Source organism: Pleurodeles waltl, chromosome 7 (genome assembly GCF_031143425.1).
Source record: "Pleurodeles waltl isolate 20211129_DDA chromosome 7, aPleWal1.hap1.20221129, whole genome shotgun sequence".
In the NCBI taxonomy this organism is placed as follows: Eukaryota; Metazoa; Chordata; class Amphibia; order Caudata; family Salamandridae; genus Pleurodeles; species Pleurodeles waltl.
In genome coordinates, this window is record NC_090446.1 from 1212200227 (window position 1) to 1212221818 (window position 21592).

The following is a 21592-nucleotide window of genomic DNA, read 5'->3' on the forward strand; positions in this document are numbered from 1 at the left end:
TTGAACAGTGGGCAGCCCACCCACTGTAGAGACTTGAGAGACTGTGGCTTTGCACTCCCCAGGATTGAACAGTGGGCAACCCACCCACTTTAGAGACTTGAGAGACTGTGGCTTTGCACTCCCCAGGACTGAACAGTGGGCATGTGGCCCCCTCGTGGATTTGGCGTCGTGCACTCAACCGGCTGAGGTGCCCCCCTTTCCCTCCCCCTGAGGTGCCTGTTTTATTGCAATCTGATGCCCCTGCAGTGTTCTCTCCGTCATGGTCGGGGATCTTGTGTGGGCCTCGCCCATACCATGTGGGCCCAGTGTTCCACGGACTTCAATGGAACACTACCTGGACTACTATTCTTGGTGTATATATTTGTTTATGGTGTATATATATTTTTTGCGTACTGGATTTTAATATATTACAATGGTTACACTCATTTTCTTTGGTCTTTGCATTCTTCTGAGGGGGTTGGGGGGTGTAACTATAATGTATCATGATGTATTAGTGTGTGTGTTGTAGTGGGTGAGGGTGGGGGTGGGGGTGTTGCGTGTATGTGTCCCTGTTTTTTCCCTCCCCCCTCCCATGTGTCGTAGGTGCAGTACGCACTGTGGTCTTTGCCGCCGGCGTTCGTGCTCCTGGTAGAGGTGCAAGAAGATCAGGGCTGGCAGGATCTGCAGCTCTGGTTCCATGGCGTCCTGGTTCCTCGTGGGGTGTGTAGAGGTGAGCGTTTTCCCTTCGAGGTCCTGCGTCCGCCATGTTTTTGTCCGCGATGAATCCGCCCCGGAAAAGGTGGCGGATTGGTAGGTTGTGATACTGTGGGCGGTACTTTGTCCTCCGCCTGTCGGTTGGCGGTGACCGCCATGCTGTTTGTTTGTACCGCCGTGGTGGTCGGAGTGTTAAAGTGGCTGTCTTTGTTGGCGGTTTCCGCCACGGTCGTAATTCCAATTTTTTTTACCGCCGGCCTGTTGCCGATCTTACCGCCGCTTTAACACCGTCCGCCAGGGTTGTAATGACCACCTTTGTCTTTTATCACGTTCCCCTTTTGATTCAGGGCGAAGAAGCAAGTAATAATAAGGGGAAGAAAAAGGGAAAAAGAAAACAAAATCCTATTGAAAGAACGCTCTTACCACTTGGTGTGAGCCTGTTCTTTCAATATTATGCCTTCACTCCTTGTGGGGTCGTCCCCCTGTTTCGCCCTTTCCTCCTCCCAACAGTGCCCTATATCTGGTCTGCAGGCATGAACGTACCTGCCTTAGCCATGCCCCTCCAGGGACGTGGCGGTCTGTGCGCCTCCTTGGGCTTCTGTTGCCCACCTCGCGGTATCCTCCTGCCTCGTCCTCCTGAAGTCCGGCGTCTTCCCTCGATGCGTTCTCTGGCGACTCCTCTTCTTCCCTGTTCGGTACAGCGTTAGTCCCTCTTTTGCGTTGAAGGAAGCCCGAACTTCCGGGTTTCCCGGGACTTCCTCTTCCGGGCCGGCCGGCGCGGTTCCCCCGGGCACCTCTCTTTCAGGTCCTCCTGTTGTGGCGTAGCCAGGGAAAAAAACACCTGGTCACACATACATACACATACTCTCTCTACTCCCTGTCTCAAAGTTTTAAAAAATGGTTATTTTGCAAAACATTGCTTTTTAAGTACCCCTAACAATCCACACTGCTGTTCCTTTCCATTGCCCCCTAAACTCCATCATGCTCCGTGTCTCATCCATGTATTTTGCTATGTTATACTAGAGTGATTGTTCAGAAACTCTGAAGCTCACACCACCCCAATCATACTGACAAAGCTAAGCCCCTGGTAAGGCTATGGCTTATGACAAATTGCTGCCTATTCTTTTAAAATGTAGATTGGTGTTTAACTTTCTTCTCTGACTGCAATTTTGTGGGATTTTGTAAAGTGAAATATAAAGCGTTTGTAAAGTGAAATATGAAGTATGTGGCAATCTTGCCTGGCATTCAGAGTGTGAAAGGAAAAGTTGTAGGATTTCTATGTTTTTTAACACCCAACACATTTTGAATATCTGTAAATGAACTGTAGAAATGTTTCAAAATATATCACCAATTACAAAAGCACAAATGAAGCTGTTTTTGTTATTTTGAAGTGTGATGCACAGAAGTGTTTTAATAAGATTAAAACAAATCAAGACACTTTACTCAATGATGGACAAATGATAAATGCTAGATGAAATCCCACACATCATCTATTGTTTGTTCCCTACATAGTTTTATCAGTAAAGATGCATGCGTGTGCAAATTTAGTGGCCATTTCAATGTAGAATGTGCTGTCTGCGAACAACAGTGTGCTACCACACCATGCTTTAGTAATATATTTGTAACTGTGTGCTGCAAAATGCGCCACAGGCTGTACATCCCATACTCATACCTCTTATGCTAAATGAGCCTGGCTCATTGCCTGCGCTTGTTCTTTGTGTGGCCCTTGGATTTTTCACAATTCCTATGACTTCAGTGCTATAACACTGATGGCAGCCCCCCCCCCCACTCAGGAACTTGTTCCAGCGCCACTGTCTGACTCACTACTGACTAGCTACGACGAACTTTGGACATTCTGAGGGCCGTCTGTCAAGAGTTACCAAGAGTGACTGTGGCTGAATGCAGGACAAACCCAATTTGGAAATTCCCGTCAATGCTGCAACCAGATGTGGCATATGGGTTTTCAGACATTGGGCAACATGTGACCGAAGTAGTAAACAATAGAAACTGTTCTGGTTAAATAAAATGGCTACATAAAAAAGAATAGAAGCAGATAGCAAAACTTCACAAACTAGTTAAAACGTGCCCTTATGTCGAACAGAATTTCCTCCAGGAACCGCAATAAAAATTGTTGTTGAGTTAAAAAAAAAAAAAAGGGCGCTTAAAAGTCTGAAGCCCAAGCGCAGTTGTATTTGGATGAAAGCTGGTAAAAATGTGTCTTGCGCAGGAAAGGCTGAGTCAGCTCGGCTGGTGATCGGTGCACCTGCAGTGTGGGCCCGAGTGGGAGACAAAGGGAAGTGCTGAGGCTGCACCTCGAGCTGCTGCTGGCGCTCGCGCCCCTTACTGGGCAACCCTCGCCCCGCCCCAAGAGTGTATGCGTTCTAAATTAAAACTGATACTTATGTGAACCTCAGCAAAGCAGGAAAAGCTCTTTTGGTGTTTATATCCTGTAACCACAGCGCAGCGGTACTTACAGAAACTCAGAGACACAAGGGAGGACTGTTTTGTTGCGTAATTCACTCAGCAGAGATGGCAGAGGCGAACCGACCTGCAGGTTGTTTCCTGGAAGCACAGTATCTATCAGAGGCCGGCACAGCTGGGGTATAGTCACCCAGGCAGGTGTTTGGAAATGCTTAGACTGTCCTACAGAACGGTGCTTCTAGGAGGCCATTTGGGTTGGGGTGACGTGAGTGGCATTCTCAGGTAAATTGTCTGTTGTTAGACTAGTCCTCAAAGAACACAGCAAGGTCAAAAAGCCTCTTAGGGCTCGGATTCTAGATTTGGGGGTAGGGGGGGAACCGTGGGGCTATGTTCGCCTTTGGAGACGATATGGATTAGCAAAGATTACTGAAACTGACAACAAAAGCATCATCTGGCTTCACCACTAAATCACTCACTTACTAACACTGTTGATGATTGCCGGTTAGTTGTACAATTGAGTCTCGACCTTATATATAAATAAACTGCAAAAATAAAAACATAAATCAGGCCTTCTCTTTCGATATTGGAACACTATTCTCACCAGCATCAGAACCCACCCCCCAAGTTTTCTGCAATTAAGAAACGCTCTGAACACACATTTATTCAGTGATCACTATATTTCAACACAATAGGATTCACCACCCAACAATCTGCTTTAGTTTTAACAATCCTAAATTATAACTCGTCGTTGTTGCCCATGCTTACTTGTTCAGTGCTGCTGTAGCTCTAGCTGGATTCACACTAACTATATAAACATATATAGTGGTGTAACAAATATTAAAATATTAAGCATCCCCTAAGAAAGGGTTTCCACCTCCAGAGCACCCCAAACATGAGATGTACGTTCCTAGAGTTTTCATACCTACCCCAAGACAACCCAACATCTCAAGCACGAATTTAGGCCAACACCATGGAAAGGTTGTCAATCCTACTGGAAGATTTAAACTAGAAGGAAGTCCAACAAGCAATTCCTGAATTGTCATTACTGGATACTTGTGGAATACTTCCCTACTCACTGCAAAATCAACACATGGCAGGTAACAATGAAACAACGATCAAGGACAGAAATCTGCTTATGGCTAATGCAACTAACCATCCAGAAACATCTCACCCCAAATCATCAAGCAAGGTACGTTCTACAGAGTCTCCTACTTATTACTGCTATTTAACATTGCTCCCCCCAGGTTACATCTTCCCGTCAGCCCAAAAATCCCAATTATGTATGTATTTAGTGGTATTTATATAAGGCAGATACAGCTGTAGAGCAAGGGAGCACTTTGTCCCTGTAGATCAACCTCACTTTCCATAACTGGAGGGTCCATGAAGATATGTACCTGATGGGCCAGTGATCCTCACAACCATTGTTTGTGATTTGGCATGGCTTATATATTATGATCAATCAATCTCTCTCCTATCCTCTGCTTCAGAGGACCAACTTTGCTTATCATTCCTCCTTAAGGTTTGAAAAGTTTCTTTCACAGCATCTTACCACTGCTTTTCTCAGGATAGTCTGACCCATACACACATTGTCTGTCCCCTACGGCACACCCCTTCCGGTCCAGGTTGCCATGCCAAGACATGTGACTGAAGCCTGGAGCCTCGCTTATCCTCCTTTTCCAACTGCTACGAGGGTGTGAGGGCTGAGGGTAACAGACTTGCAGTGGTGACATGTTCCTTTGTCACCGGGGAATAGCTGTGCTTATTACCTGGTTGTTCTGAAGTTGCACTGATCTAAAGGAGCTTGTTCAGTATTGGAAGCGAGCAGTGACTTTCTGGATATCAAAAAGCACTAAAGCCCTCATTATGAACATGGCGGTTTGCACCACTGTGTTCAGGCTGGCGGTCTTTCCATCGACCGCCAGCCCCCCTGGCACCCCGCCAGCCTTATTACAAACATTATGCTGGGCCGGCAGGTGGAAACATTGTTTCTGCCCACCAGCCCATCAGAATGCCTGGCCGGGACATTGACAGTGGCTCCACATGGAACCACCATCAATGCCTCTGTGCGGCGGGTGCAGCTGCACCCGTCGCGCAGATCACTGCCCGTAAACCAGGCAGTGACCTGCGCAATGGGGCACTGCACAGGGGCCCCTGCACAGCCCATGCCAAGTGCATGGGCAGTGCAGGGGACCCAGGGGGGCCCCGGTGAACCCCTTCCACAAGTAATTTCCCCGCCAGGGAAAGGCTGGGGGAATTGGGATCATTATCCGAGGGGCAGCAGCGCTGCCCTGTCGGATAATGATGCCGTCCACCGCCAGGCTGCCTGTCGGAGGCAGCCTGGCGGTGGGTGACGACCGCCTATGGCGGCCCTCCCTGGTTTCATTATGTGGCGGTGTGGGACGCCATGCTGGCTGGCGGGATTTCCCGCCACCGCCGGCATGGCGGCCCACACCGTCAAGTTCACAATGAGGGCCTAAATGCCATGCATTGGCCTTGGGTCATTTTTTGTCAAGTGCTTGATGGAGAGGGATGCCAAGTTGGTTGAGCTAAGTAGGAGTTTACTTTAGAAGGTTATGTATGCATCTACTGCAGCACTATTTTATTGAATAGCTGTTTCTGGGTGCTCAGACTACCCAACACAAGACCATGGGCATAGTAACCTGGGGAGGGGGGGAACTGGACTGATTTATCCATCCCAGATTATGGAGCGTGGCATATGGCAGACAATTACCCCTCCCTCAGTTTTTGGTGTCGGGGGGTAGGGACAACATAATGAAAGAAAAATACTGTTTTAATTATTAACTGTTATTCAAATGTTACAGGGGCAGCCATCTTAAAGCATGCAGGATTCACTAAGCATGGAACCCCCTCCTCATCCAGTTAGTAATCACCATGCTTGCATATCATGAAACCAATAACTAGCTCAGGATCCTACAACCAATATAAGGCTCCAGCTACCTGAAATAGCACAAAATTGGTGGTGGAGATGGGCAAAAATGCTTCAACTGGAGTCTACTCCAGTCAGAGTTCTTCCCACCCAACTCCTCCTCTGCTAATTTCACACCATTCAAAGAAGCCTGACTGCTACTGGTTGCAACATCAGGTCCGTTGTCTCCTCATGTCACACACACTTGAATCAACAGTTGGCTTGGGCAGAAGCTTTCCTTCAGACAAGAGTAGGCTCCTGTCCTGGGACCAGCTGCAGGGTGATGCACAAGACATCACTACAAACAGAGTCTATCTGATCTGACTGATAACTGCTATATTCGACCCTGATTTGTCACATGAGGGAGAGTCAGATTTCATCAGTAGCTGTGCCTGCCTGCCTTGGCTTCCCTACCTCACTGCTAGAATCTACTGCAGTGCATTTTGAGTGGTACATACACTTACCTTGTGATGATTTAAATTAGATTCATCATGTTTTGTCCTTCATTGCTTCAAAAATGGATTGTTCAAACACTGTTGGGTAACACTAACAGCAGGAAGCCAGTCCATACTTTTTGAAGTAACGTTGCTTACACAAATAATTACGCTTTTCAATACCCTGTTTCATACTTCACTACTCGAAGAACTGTTTTAGCACTTGTTTAAAAAGTCACTTTAGATAATGAAAGCAAAAATGGAATTCAACACACAGGATTACCATCGACGTACAAATTAAAATTATTTTAAAGAGAAGACTCACAGCTGAATATACGTCGGAACAACGAATGCTTGGAACCACGCATGCCCAAACAACGCAGTCAGAACAACGACCGCGTTGTTACCACTAATGCCTTTACCACGAATGGCTTAACGATATTTCATTGTAAAGGCATTCCTGGTAAAGGCATGCGTGGAATGGCATGCATGGTTCCAGCATGTGACCCCTTGACCCTTGACCCCACCCCTAAAACTACAGCGACCCCTCACCCCAGCCCCTAAAACCTAAACTACCCCAACCCCCACCCACACGCCTGAAACTACCCCAACCCTACCCTAACCCCACTTACCTGACTGTGTTCTCTTCGATCCTGAGTCTGTTTTCTTCTGCCATACCCACGCATGTTCGTTGTTCAGACATATGTGGTTAAGTCAGAGGAAAACAGGGTCATTGTTCAGGAAAGCGTTGTTCCGCTTGCGTGGACAACGACCCCCGTTGTTCAGCCGTAGTTGTTTAGTCTGCTTCCCCAACAGCTGGTTGGCATAGCTGATCTAGTAACTTCAAAGTGGCCTGGCTGCCACAGCACACTTAAATACTTCTTACTTCCGTAGTCCTTCATAGCCCTCGAACTAAAACAAAACACTGTAACATGCTGTGGAATCATAGTATAGTGTTACAATAATTTTCATATAAAATTGGTGTGAGTGCCCAGTCTTAAAATGTCCATATAGCTCCTCAGAAAATCAAGCAAGGGCAAAACAAGCAACAGCGCAGCCAGTAGGTCTCGCCCACAACACTTATTGACAAAGACATTAGCACAAATGCATTTTTTTTTTTAATAAAACATTTTAGCAGGTTGTGGGAAGTGTGGCGAGGGAAGAATCGTAAAGGGCGGGGAGAAGCAACAGAAATGTTAATCAGAAATTTGACGAAGGGAGGAGTAGACCAGCACAAGGGAACGAGTGATGAACATGGAGCACTGGTTGGGGAGAGAAGCCCACAGAGAGAGATCAACATGGTGCGCAGGTGGGAACAGCACATTGTTGAGAAAGCTGCAGGGAGTTGGGATGGGTTATTGGGCAAGAAGAAGCACCCGAGGACGTGTACATCACAGAGGTGGAAGGGAAGGTGGGTAGGGGGAAGCAACAAGAATGAATGCGGGCAGAGAGAAAAAGCAATTAGAGAGTACAGTCGGGGAAAAGGTTGACTGAGGGAGGGGGACAACAGCGCATGGATGTAAGTGATAAACATGGAGCGCAGACTGGGGGAGACCCGCTCACAGTGATCAAAGTGGATCGCAGGTGGGGAAAAAATACATGGGTGAGAAAGCTGTAGGGGGCAAGCAGATTATGGCTTGCACATCACAGAAGTGGGAGGGGGCGTGGTACACATGGAAGAGAGCTTGAAAGTACACTCCCTCTCATAAACTGCTTAAACAAAAATAAAAAGATAGCTTATTTTACATGAAGAAGGAGAAAGCAGATAAGGCTTACATAAAGATGACAAACCATCACCCGAACAATCTCAATTCATAATACATTGCCAAGTACTGGGTCCATGCTCCAGGGGAGGGATAAACTGAGAAGAAGGAAGTGAAGGCCACACATGCTAACAAATTAGAAGCACGCAAATGAGATCAACAATGAAGCCAACCAATAGTAAGCAATGTGCGGGTTCTATGCCCACTGTAAACTAACAGAATGGCTCGCAACAGGTGGTGCATGTGGTGCCTTAGGCGAGACGTAAAAAAGGATGGAGGTGTGCCCGGCAACTGGGGGCATAATGGTGCCACCTATACTGTACTCCTATATAGAAGCATTCTAAAAAAAAGGACACTTTTATTTTGTACAATACACCCAAACTTTTCTACCTGATGCTCATCATAAATACCGCTGCCATTTGGTGAGCTGATGCTTACTTGTATGCAATACTCTAAAAACAAAATTAAATTAAATATATATACTAGGAGTGCTAACTGCGATGATTTTAACGTTAAATGGAAGTGGACTTAAGTGTAAGATGCCAGTGGCTAGGAGAGTCAAAAGTGGGGTTCAGAGGGAATATTGTTCCCCAGGTCTGGCTTTTTCAGAGCCTCATACTCCTGCTTCAGCATCTAGTCATAGAATTCGAGGCAAACCTGCACTGTTTATTCATAGTAGCTAACATTGCCTAAAACACTGAGGGCCTGATTTATGAAAAGTCAGCCCCACCTGTGCGTCATTTTTTTACGCAAAAGCGGCGCAAACTTACAAAATATAATTACATTTCGTAAGTTTGCGCTGCTTTTGTGTAAAAAAATGACGCACGGGTGGCGCTAACTTTTCATAAATCAGACCTAAGGGCTTAATTATGATCTTGGCAGACCGGGTTACTCTGTCACAAACATGACGAATGTCCCATCCGCTGTATTATGCTCCCATTATTTCCTATGGAGATCGTAATATGACAGACGGGATATCAGTCTCATTTATTTATGATGGAGTTACCCCATCCACCAAGATCATTATCAGGCCCTAAATCACAATAAATACTGATGTGAGCCTGGCATGAAGTTTTTCTCCCTACCCTCGCACAACAGCCTGACATACCTGCTTGTGGCTTCCTTATTCTCCATGCATGCAGTGCCGCAGCGGAAACAGGATACAATGGTCCAGCACTGTTCAACTTGTTTCATTCTACATCATTGTATGTTTGTGTTGGGCTTTGCTGAGCATGAAGCTAGTACCTGGCTGAGAAGCAGGTGTAAGCTGTACAAATCTCTGACAATGCAACACAGATGGATCGTTTAGTTTTAGGGGTGGGTGGGGGTCGGGTCAGGTAGGAGGGGCGGGTGTGGGGGGTCGGGGTATTTTTAGTTTTAAGGGTGGGTTGGGGTATTAGTTTTAGGGGTCAGGTCAGGTAAGAGGGGCGGGGTGTCAGGGTATATTTAGTTTTAGGGGCGGGGTCTTAGTTTTAGGGGCAGGGGTGGAGGGTCGGGGTATTTTTAGTTTTAGGGGTGGGGCAGGGTGGGGGGGTTGGGGTTTTAGTTTTAGTTTTAGGGGCGGGTGGGGGTGCGGGGTCGGGTATTTTTAGTTTTAGGAGCGGGGTTGGGGTTTTAGTTTTAGTTTTAGGGGCGGGTGGGGGGCTAGGGTATTTTTAGTTTTAGGTGCGGGGTGGGGGGTTGGGGTTTTAGTTTTAGGGGCAGGGGTGGGGGCGGTCGGGTATTTTTTGTTTTAGGGGTGGTTTTAGGGGTGGGGTTGGGGTAGTTTAGGTTTTAGGGATGGGGTGGGGGTTGGGGTTATTTTAGGGGTAGGGTTTGGGGTGGTTTTAGGTTTTAGGGGTGGGTTGGGTTGGGGGGTCGGGTAATTTTAGGGGCGGGTTGGGGGTTCTGGGGGTTTAGGTTTCAGGGATGGGGTAGGGTGGGGGTTGTGGTAATTTTAGGGAGGAGGTGGGGGGTTGGGGTAGTTTTAGGGGCAGGGTGGGGGGTTCGGAGTAGTTTTAGGGGTGGGGGTTTGGGTACTTTAGGTTTCAGGGATGGGGTAGGGTGGGGGTTGTGGTAATTTTAGGGAGGAGGTGGGGGTTGGGGTAGTTTTAGGGGCAGGGTGGGGGGTTCGGAGTAGTTTTAGGGGTGGGGGTTGGGGTACTTTAGGTTTCAGGGATGGGGTAGGGTGGGGGTTGCGGTAATTTTAGGGAGGAGGTGGGGGTTGGGGTAGTTTTAGGGGCAAGGGTGGGGGGTTCGTGTGGTTTTAGGGGGGTAGGGGGGATGCATGCTGGAACAATGCATGCCTATCACTAATGCCTTTACCAGGAATGCCTTTACAACAAAAAATCGTTGTTAAGGCATTCATGGTAAAGGCATTAGTGGTAACAACGAGGTCATTGTTCCGACGTACATTCCTTGCAATCTTCTTTTGTGTGCCTTTTGCAAGCAGTAGAACACTAAAACACCAGTAAAGATAGTCACTTTCAGTGCTATGGTTCAAGTCTGTCCTTGTTACCTATCCCCAGAAATTTAGTGTCTCACACCACCTTGCCCAAGACTCTCTACCCATCATCTCAGTTAGTACATTATAGACTGTCCGCACTACTTGCACCCATATGCACTGTATTTGGTCTTCAGAAAACATCCAGCAGTACACTGCATTCTACAAAAACACCACACATGATTGTTTCAATGTCATTTCTGAATAGTCACCCTCATACTGCACATGCTAGACAGAAACCTGTTACTATCACCCACCAACATGGCTTCAAATCCAAAGGTAGCAAATCCTTGGCAACTAGTACTGGCTAGCACCACACCAACAGAGATCGTGCAAACATGCAGCTAAAGCTAGGATGGTGTTGACAAGCCATCACTCGAACAGTGCCACTTTATAAGACACCACCAACCTAAATTGCAAAGCATATGTGGAAAACACCGTCAGGGGGCAAGCAGTGGACTATTGACCCACAAACTGGAGAAGAAACTGACATGTCCTTGTGAACAAACGGACAAAATTAGCACACAACTCTTTCACTTTACTTTCACATTGACTCTCCAAACCATTTCAGACGAATCATTGAACTACTAACTACACACAAAAAAACATATACTATCAAATGATGTATTGTCTAATTTGATGGGTGGTCTTTCGGATATCCAGATGAAAAGGGCACCCGGACAGATTATGTGCTGCAAAGTCATAACACTGGTTGATGTAATTCAAATGCAACATAGCATACTTAACATGTGTTGTGCTTTTTCTAGGTATACTTTGTCTGACAGAGGAGTCCTGCTTCCTGATGTGTATGTTACAAAAAACCTCCGTTCCCTAGCACATTTCTAGCTAGGAGCTCTCGCCCTTAGGTTACTGTGACAGAGAATCTGACTCCCTCCTGCTTTCTCTCTGTCTGTGGAAGAGAAGCTCTTGCACCCTGTGATGTCTGTGACAGAGAAGACCTTCCTGTCTGAGATCCCTGTGACAGAGAAGACCTTGCTGTCTGAGATACCTGTGACAAGGAAGACCTTGCTGTCTGAGATACCTGTGACAGAGAAGACCTTGCTGTCTGAGATACCTGTGACAGAGAAGACCTTGCTGTCTGAGATATCTGTGACAGAGAAGCTTTTGCGTACTGCACTGCCCGCGACAAAGAAGCTACAGTGAACATAATAAGAAATTCCTCTCCCGTTGATGTGTCTAAACTCATCTATTTCATAAGAGCGGGCCCTTCTGATAATCATTGAGTCAGTGAGCACTTTGGGCCATATTTATACTTTTTGACGCAAAACTGCGCTAACGCAGTTTTGCGCCAAAAAAATTAGCGCCGGCTAACGCCATTCTGAAGCGCCATGCGGGCGCTGTATTTATTGAATGGCGTTAGCCGGCGTTAGCCGACCGGCGCTGCCTGGTGTGCGTGAAAAAAAAACACGTACACCAGGCAGCGCCGGCGTAGGGAAAAATGGCGTTTGGGCGTCCCAAAATGGGGCAAGTCAGGCTGAGGCAAAAAAATCGTCTTAACCCGATTTGCGCCATTTTTTTTGGGCGCCCAGACGCCATTAACATGACTCCTGTCTTAGCAAAGACAGGAGTCATGCCCCCTTGCCCAATGGCCATGCCCAGGGGACTTATGTCCCCTGGGCATGGTCATTGGGCATAGTGGCATGTAGGGGGGCACAAATCAGGCCCCCCTATGCCACAAAAAAAACTTACAAAAATACTTACCACAACTTACCTTTTCTTCCCTGGGATGGGTCCCTCCAGCCTTGGGTGTCCTCCTGGGGTGGGCAAGGGTGGCAGGGGGTGTCCCTGGGGGCTTGGGAGGGCACCTCTGGGCTCATTCTGAGCCCACAGGTCCCTTAACGCCTGCCCTGACCCAGGCGCTAAAATCCGGCGCAAATGCGGGTTTTTTAGTCCCGCCCACTCCCGGGCGTCATTTTTGCCCGGGAGTATAAATCCGACGCAATAGCATCGGAGTCATTTTTTAAGACGGGAACGCCTACCTTGCATATCATTAACGCAAGGAAGGTGTCCACGCAAAAAAATGACGCTAACTCCATGAACTTTGGCGCTAGACGCGTCTAACGCCAAAGTATAAATATGGAGTTAGTTTTGCGTCGAATTTGCGTCGAAAAAACGGACGCAAATTCGGCGCAAACGGAGTATAAATATGCCCCTTTATACCTTTATATCCCACGCACTCATTAACCTATGTCCAACTGAAATTCTTAATTTTTCCCACTTCACTACTGCATTCCAGTAAAGTGGCTCAGATACTAACATCTGTGCGCAGGAGGAAGAAACAGGTATGGAAGACAATTAACTAGCCGAGTTTAAATTTTATTATTTGCCCAGTTTTTAACTGGTTCCCCAACCCTGTGACAATGCAGATGCATGTTCAACACTTAAAGTGTAAGCATATAAAGAAGAAGCAGGCAATTTTTCGTACTGAAAAGAATAATGGGTGTTCCAGCATTACATTTTTATCAGAAAAACTGAATGTGCACATGTAAGGGTCATTACAATTGAAAATGTGTGATCTATAATGCTACCACACCATGTATACTCCATTTTATGCCACTACTCTCTACAACACTGCTTCACTCTACTTTATACCACTCTCTGCCACTCAGCTCTACGACATGCCACAATACTTCACTCTATCCCACTCCACTCTAAAACACTCCACTCTACGACACATCACAACACTCATCTCTATGCTACTCTACGCCACCTCACTCTAGGCCACTCTACTCCACTGTATGCCACGCCACTCTACACCACTGCACTCTATGCCCCTCCACTCTACAACACTTCAGTCTACAACAATTCACTCTATGACAGTCCACACTACAACAGTCCTCTCTACAACACTCCACTCTACAACACTCTACAACACCTCAAACCACCCTATGACACTCCATTCTACGTCCCTCCACCCTATGACACTATACTCTACTCCACTCTACTCCTATGACACTCTACTCCACTCTACACCACTCCACTCTATAACACTCTATGCCACTTTATTTTAGGCCACTCTACTCCATTTTACACCACTCCACTCTATGCCACACTACTCTATGACTCTACTCCACTTTACACAACTCAACAACACTCCACTCTACAACACTCCACTCTATGGTACTTTACTCCCCTCTGTGTCACTCCATGCCACTGAACTCTACAACACTTTACTCCCCATCACTACTCTCTGTTCTACAACACTTTATTCCTCTCTATGCCACTCCACTTTACATCCTGACGTTCCACTCAAAGACACTCCACTCTGTGACATTCCACTACACTCTATGCCACTCTGTGCCCCTCCATTGTATGCCCCTACACTCTATGACCCTCCACTCTATGCCACAGTACTCCACTCTATGCCACTCTGTGCCACTCCACTCCACTACTCAACTCTGCGCAATTCCCTCTATGCCACTCTGCTCTACTTCCCTCTACTCTACGACACTCTACTCTATGACACTCCACTTTACGACACTTTATGCCACCCCACTCCACTCTGTGTCCCTTCACTCTTCGCCCCTTCACTCTATGCCCCTCCACTCTATGCTACGCCACTCCTTACTACGCCACTTTACTCTTTGCCACTTCACTGTATGCCACTCCACTCAATGGCACTCTACTCTACTTTGTGCCACTCCAATCTACATCCCTCTGCTCCCCTCTACATCCCTCCACTCTACACCCCTCCACTCTACTCTACTTTACTCCACTCCACTCTATACCACTCCACTCCACTCTACTCAACTCCACTCTATTCACTTCATGACTCTCTATGACACTCCACGACACTCCTCTCCTCCCCACTCTACAACACTCTACAACACTCTTTGCCATTCCATGACACTCCACTCCGGCCATTCTCCTCTACACCACTAACTTTCAGCCACACTGATGTACAACGTAGCTAAAACATATTGGCAAAGACAATGGCTTTTGCATATGCGAGACCTACTGGTGTTGCCAATGCTTGTTTTAAGTGAAATCTGGCCCTGAGGAAGGCCTGGGTTGTCACCCGACACTGAAGCATAGGTAGAGTGTTGCTAATTGTCGGTAATTGTTGACACATCTTTTATGTCCATCTGGCAAGACTAAAGAGTAGGCTGTCTGTCCTTGATTGTGCTGATGTGTGCTTACTTGTTGCATGTGATTATTGTCATGGAAGGGTTGCATGGATTAAATCTCGTGTGAATAAATATATGTACTTTTATGAAAACGAAAGAACTAAATGTATCATTATGTAATATAAAATAATTCTAAAAGTCCAGTGTAAGAATCCTGTAACAATACCCACAGTGATCTGTTGAAAAGTAATAGTGAAGTGGGAAATATATATTGTACAGACATATATGCATATATGTATATACAAATATATATCCCCTTTTGTACTATGTATTCATTCTCCCTTCTTCCTCCATTTCTTTCTCTTACATTTTATCCCTGCTTTCTCTCGATCCTCCTTCAATTCTTTTCACCTCCTGGTTTTCTTTTATAACGGCTATCTCATCTCCATTTTCTTACCATCACATATTCTCTTTCTGTTTCCTCCCCAGCAGCCCTACCTCCTCCTGTATGCTTAACTAAACAGCTTGAGTCCTGCTTTCAATTTTTCTTTTAAAGTATTATTTGCCTCATATACTTATAGATGAGCCAGGAGGGGGCTAGGAGCAATGCAGCTGGGACAGGGGCCCCAATTGGCTTCACCCTGCTGATGTCACTGGAAATAGTCAGGCCTTTATGAAATATATGGGTCCTGCTCATGATTTGGACGTCATTGAACAAGTACATGGAGGGGGTTTGAAAGATCTCTTTGAATGCATGACAGAAAGCGACTATCAGTGCGAAGCTCTCTCTCCCTGGTGATTCTGTTACAGAGTCGGCCATTCGTAGCATGTCGGTAACATGAAAGATGTCTCTGCATTGTATGTCTCTGTCTGAGAGACTCTCGCCCCTTTGTCTGTGACAATGAAGCTCTTTCCCTCTCTGGTTTCTCTGTGATGGAGGAGTTCAATCATCGTGGAATCTCGATGGCAGAAGTTCTCTTGGATGTCTTTTTAGGTTTTTATCTGCACGGCTCGCACTTACACGGTGTGCTTGTGAAGTCTTTTGTTGATTAAAAAAAGATCTGAAAGGGGGTACGAATCCGTCCCCATACTTACCATTTGTAGGATTTCTGGTCACTCACATTGCCTGGCTTCTGATTGGTCAGCAGCCTCAGGGTCATGTTCTCAAGGTTAACTTCCGCTTTTTCTGCTCTTCCTTGGCACCTGGACCAAGTACAGTTTCTGGCTGGCAGCCAGTGGTTGGCAGCCAGTATCCTTCCACGGCTGCAGCTTCACAAGGTACTCTTTTTTTAATGACTTTTTAGCGCTCCATAAGTGTGCCCGTGTTTTCAAGCGGTCTCTTTCTTTCTCCCTCCCTCGCATCGCTTCTTCCTGCCTCGTACCTCCCGGTGTTTGCCCTGTGGCAGATCATCTCCGACCCCCTCACTGATTTAATTTCACTTTGTTTCGCTTTTTTCCCACCCCATCCCTCCCGTTGCTTCTTCCTGCCTCACACCTCCCGGTGATTGCCCTGTGTGCAGATACCCCCTGTCTCCCTCACTGATTTCAGTTTGTTTTGCTTTTTCTCCCACCCCACCCCTCCCATCCCTTCTTCCTGCCTGCAACTTCCGGTGCGGCACAACAGGTAAAAATAATTGACAAAGCCAACACATTTCACATAGGGGAAACCTATTGGCTTTGCCAATGCGTTTTTGTCACTGGTTTTTGTGGCTGTGACAGATCAGAGGCGCTCTGATTATGTCACATGATAGGATTTGCATAATGCACAATATTTATAACTTGTGTTTAAGTGCATGACAGAAAACGTTTTAAGTGATTCTGTGACTTTTCTGGCTTTTTCATTTGATTATGGATTAATTTGACACATAATCCCCACCAGCTGCAGCATAATTTGCAGATTTCAACACAATAATTTTTGTTTTTTGCTCAAACGGATTGTAATTCGTTCTTTTATTTCCACATAATTTCAGTGGCCCTGTCTGTATGGGAAGCTTTGTGTGTTTTGAATGAGGTTTGGAAATGTGCTCTAAACATGGTACAGTGACAAAGTTGACTATAAGTGTTACAAAGAGTTTGAGAACAGATGGAGGCAGGCATGTGAATACCTGACATATTCTAGGTGCTGTGTGCGTCACAAACAGCAATATACATGAATTCCTGTGGTCCACCGTTGAAAGACAATGTGGACTCCACACAGCCACAATCCCATCAGAGCACTATCAAGTAACCAAGGAATGCTTTATAGAGTTAGGGTATGGGGGAGTAAAAGAGCAGGAGTACTGGGCCCTATGGTTTTCTAGGCCCAAACAGTGAAGACACCAAAGGAAGATATGCTTAATTTGAGCAGGTGGGGGGGGGGGGGCACAGTCACTTATTATTTAGGGCCGGCAGTTATTTTTCTGCATCAGGCAAGTACTGCGAGCAAAAGACATGTGGGAAAGACGAGCAAAGAAAGGCGAAAGGCGTCACAAAGGGAGAAAGCAAAACGCTGCAAGAGTGAGCTGAGGGATGGAGAGGCTGTAAAAAGATTAAAGAGGCCCAAAATGGCTGTAGGATTAGGCTGCCTCAGTATTCTGGACTCGCACATTTAAAGGCAGCAGCGGCGTGTTTCAGAGGAGCGTTTTGGGCACCGGCACCTTTTTATTTACAAATTAACCACTCTAAAATAGCTTTAACCTCTCACTCTTCACCTGGACGCCAGGGCCAGGAGAATAGGTTAAATTGCGAAAAGTGAAAGTAAGTCATAGAAAGTAGGTGGGGATGGACGATGGAGAATGCCAAGTCACCTTATTAAGTACACGTGTGGAAAAAACTTACTAAATTTCTTTTTTTGTAAATACGTGAAATTTCGGCAAAAGTACATGAAATTATGCCTAATTATGCAAAATGCAAACCTGCCATTTGTTACTCTATTTCAGTACAAAATTCGTCCTAGTGCCCACTTTGGACACGAGGATGCTTTTTGTGCTAAAAGAAATAGTGTGCAAAAAATAGCAAAAGCACCGCAAATAACACCGCTTCTGCTCTGTCGTTCGCGGTGTTCCCTTGTGTTTGCTGTAATTTTTTTTTTGTTACTATGAACGGCGCATTCACAGTAAATTTGTACTGGAAATTGTGCATAACAAAACTATGTGGCATAATTTCTGTAATTTAATGCAACAAGAGTAATGTGAAATTACACGAATTACACCAGCATAGCACACATTTTGCCCAGGCCTACTAATTAGGGTGCTCTCTCCTGCTGGTATCTCTCCGACAGTAACACTGTATTTGCTCCTTAAGTAGGTGGGTCCTTGCCATTGAGTGTTTGGGAGAGAGCAGGCTCTCTTCTTGGTGGCTCTGTGATGGGAAGCTCAGACGTGTGCTGGAGGTCTTTGATGGAGTAGCATAATTGTCTTTATGACTATGGCCGAAGGACACTCTCTTTCAGGTATATCTGTTACACAAAAGCTCTCTTCCACCGCTTTTTCTGTGGGACAAAAACATCTCTTCCTGGCGAGCCTGGATCACAAAAGCACTTATCTGTGTGGTGTGTCTGGGACAGAGACTTCCTCCTACATATGGACAGTGAAACTCCCTCTCCTCGATGTTTGTAGAGCGGATAAATGCTCTCTCTGGTGTGTCTGGAAGAGAGACGTAAGACAGAGAACAGCTCTTTCCCTGGTGTATCTGAGACAGAGAAAAACTCTCTACACCCTGTGTCTGGGATACAGAATCTCTCTCTTCTACGCCTATCTAGGACACAGAAGCGTTCTCTCCTTGGTGGGTCTCTGGCCTGAACAGCGTTCTCTTTCTCGTACGGCTGTATGGGTGACAGGGAAACAAGCAAACTCTCTCTAGTGCGTCTGGAAGAAAGTCTCCCTTGCTGTTGTCTCTGTGTCTGTGGCAGAGAAACAGTCTCTCCGGTGTTTCTGGGACAGACATCCCCGGAAGACAAGCACTCTCTCACTGGTGTGTCTGTGTCAGAGACTGGTCGCTTCTCTTTGTTTTTTCGCCTGTCATGGCTAAGAGAGAGATTCAAGTGTTGTGTTTGGGAGAGGCATTTTGTTTCCGGTGTTTCTAGGCTAGCCCCCCCTGCCCCCTCCCCGATCGCCCAGAGTGGCTGGCTTTCACCTCTGTGTTTGCCTCTCACTCTAGTCCAGAGGTCTTCAAGCTGGGGGCCGGCCCCCCTAGGGGCGCCTCAAGTGATCCCAGGGGGAGCCCAAACTCTGACCAAAAGACATTTTATACAGATAACAGGCCTTTGTTTTAAGCAGTTATTGCAGCTTTAAAAAGGTAACAGTACTTAACTGCAATGTTTAAATAGGTTTAGACATATTTAAACATTGCCATCTTCATAAAATAATTGTGAAATTTTCTGAGGATTTTTTTTTTCAACTGGTGGGGCGCGGCATTAAATCGTTTGGAGACCACTGCTCTAGTCTGTAGCAGTCGTTGTCTCCATAGCAGGGGTGACTAATGGTAATTCCTTTTCTGAGAGCATGTCCTATTTCCCTCACACACACTAAATGCGGTGTGTTTTTTTCACACGTGCACAGACTTGCACGAGTTAAAGACAGGTCCCACCATTATCACGTGTTTGGCGGATACACCCCCGTCCTGACAGGTGTCTCATGCTGTGTGAAATTCTGCACCTTCTTGCAGAGGTGCATTACTCCAGCTGCCCTGGCACTGAGTTCATAAGACGTCAGTTCATCCAGCTAATAGCCAGTTGACATGCACAAAGGAGTTGTTTTTTACTTAACTGAGTTACATAATTTATTTTAACAAACTGCTCTACTAAGCACTATAGCTATCCAGCCCTGGCATTAATCAGCTTGAGCCACAACCGCATCGCCGTTTGGAATATCTCGCAGCATCAGGGCCCGTGTCCGCCTGGTACCCTTGTGACTCAGATCGATCGCAACAGCAAAAGAATGAAGCACCTTTAATTCAAGTGAGTATTCTTTAAAATACAATTTTTTTTTTAAAGTAGTAAGTTACCATAAATTGACACAAAAGTTGACGTTTGGCAGAGCTGATCATATATACATCCCTCTTGTAAAACGTTAAACTCACTGACTACTCTTAACGTGAGGGCTGCCACACTGCACTCTGGCAGACGCCACCGCTCTCAGCAGCCACCCCCTAAATACAATCCACAGACTTACCCTCACCAAGATTCCCAAGGTGCAGTTGTACCCTGCAGAGGGTGTGAGTACCACGACCCAAGCAGACTAACTAACACAGCCTCTGTGGGGCCGGGATATTGGCAAATGAACAGTATCTGAAACACATCACATTGCATTTTGCTGTGTTATATTTTCGTTTCTTGTAAAGAAAGTATTTTTAATTTTGACAGCTCGCATTGACATAGGGGTGGGCAGAGTAGAAGTTACTACCCCTAGATTGCTCATTAGTACCCTAGTACTGCGCTTGATACCCCATGTCTACAGAACAGAATGACAACGAAAGGAACTACAGTAACTTACTTTCACAGGCTTCCTTGTCCTTTCCTTAGCCCATCAGCTGCAGATAGAAAGCTATTGTGGGGCTAAGGGTTGGACAAAGGGAAAATACAGGATGTCTTCAGGGATCAAAGGTTAGATGATGTCACTTATATATACTATCCCTGACATTTTGGTGGATGAACGTCCTCGCAGCGACTTCGTGCTACGGTTCATTTGTGGATCCAGGAGAGGCAGAGTTTCAATTTTGGGCTCAGTGGGAGAAAGCCTACCTGAATCATAGATGCTCCTGTGCATTTCTCTGGTCGGTGGACAAAGTCAAGGAGCCGAAGGCATATCAGTCTGTCAGAGTTCTTTGAAACCAGAGGCCCTGAGAATGAGGGCAGCCATGGTAAGCATATTTTGATTTGGTGTATAGAGCAATAAAGCCTGAACTATAAACTCGGTGACTATGAGACATTATGCTGGGTGGGACATGCATAGTACTTTGACAACGAGTAAGAGCTAAGAGACTGATGTTAGAGTAACTTGGCCCGTTTTATTTAGGGTTCCCTGCAGTAAAACGTGTTTATCTGTGTAGATGCTCACAGGTGGACGGAGTAAGGCAAGGGCATCACAGACTCAGAGACGATTGACTGAAAAGGACCATAGAAATGTGGAGAAATGACCCTGAATATCTATGATGGATATTTTTCCTCATTGTCCTACAGATCAGCAGAAAGATCCGAATAGATGAAGGAGGGCAACACTGTCGATGAGAACGAGAGAGAGAGACCAACTCACCAGCAACAGAGGAGGAGAAACTTTTCACCACTGAGGGAAGATGCATTAGGATCCCGAAGAAAACAAAGGTCCTGGCCAGCCCAAGGAACCTCCGGGGGCCACCTGTGAGAGATGACCAGGGCTCACTGATCCTGCCAACTACACAAAGAGAAACAGTTAAAAGTGCTAGGAGCTGAGTTTTCTTCAACCACGATCCCATGGATGGATGCAACTTCAAATATGGTGGTTCAAGGTTGGTAGCTGAGATTGTCTGCATGTGATTTGCCCCTTTCACTGCCCCCTACACTGCACACTCAGGTACTCATGGCTACTGGTGACCCCAGAACCTGAAGACACTCAAAATCCCAAGTACCACTGAGGTACATAGTCCTAAGGACACAACCTATACAATCGTTAAAAATAATCTTCTTTTTGTTGCAAGCGGCCTTCTGCCGCTATCCTGGCTTTTTTTTTTTGTACCTATCCCGAACTGGGCTCTTTAAGTTAAGTTGTTTAAAGGAGTACACCATAGTATTGTCCCTGTGACTGTCCCTTTATTCAACATGATCAGTAATG

General features: G+C 46.2%; 1 long non-coding RNA gene across 1 annotated transcript in view; it reads left to right on the forward strand.

Moving 5' to 3' along the window:
* The first annotated feature begins 19477 nt into the window (after positions 1-19477).
* Positions 19478-21592, forward strand: part of LOC138246106 (uncharacterized) — a 39470-nt gene continuing 37355 nt past the window's right edge. Inside the window, exons 1-2 of the long non-coding RNA XR_011194222.1 lie at positions 19478-19743; positions 20965-21269. This is a non-coding gene — a long non-coding RNA (uncharacterized lncRNA). The remainder of the gene's footprint in view (positions 19744-20964; positions 21270-21592) is intronic.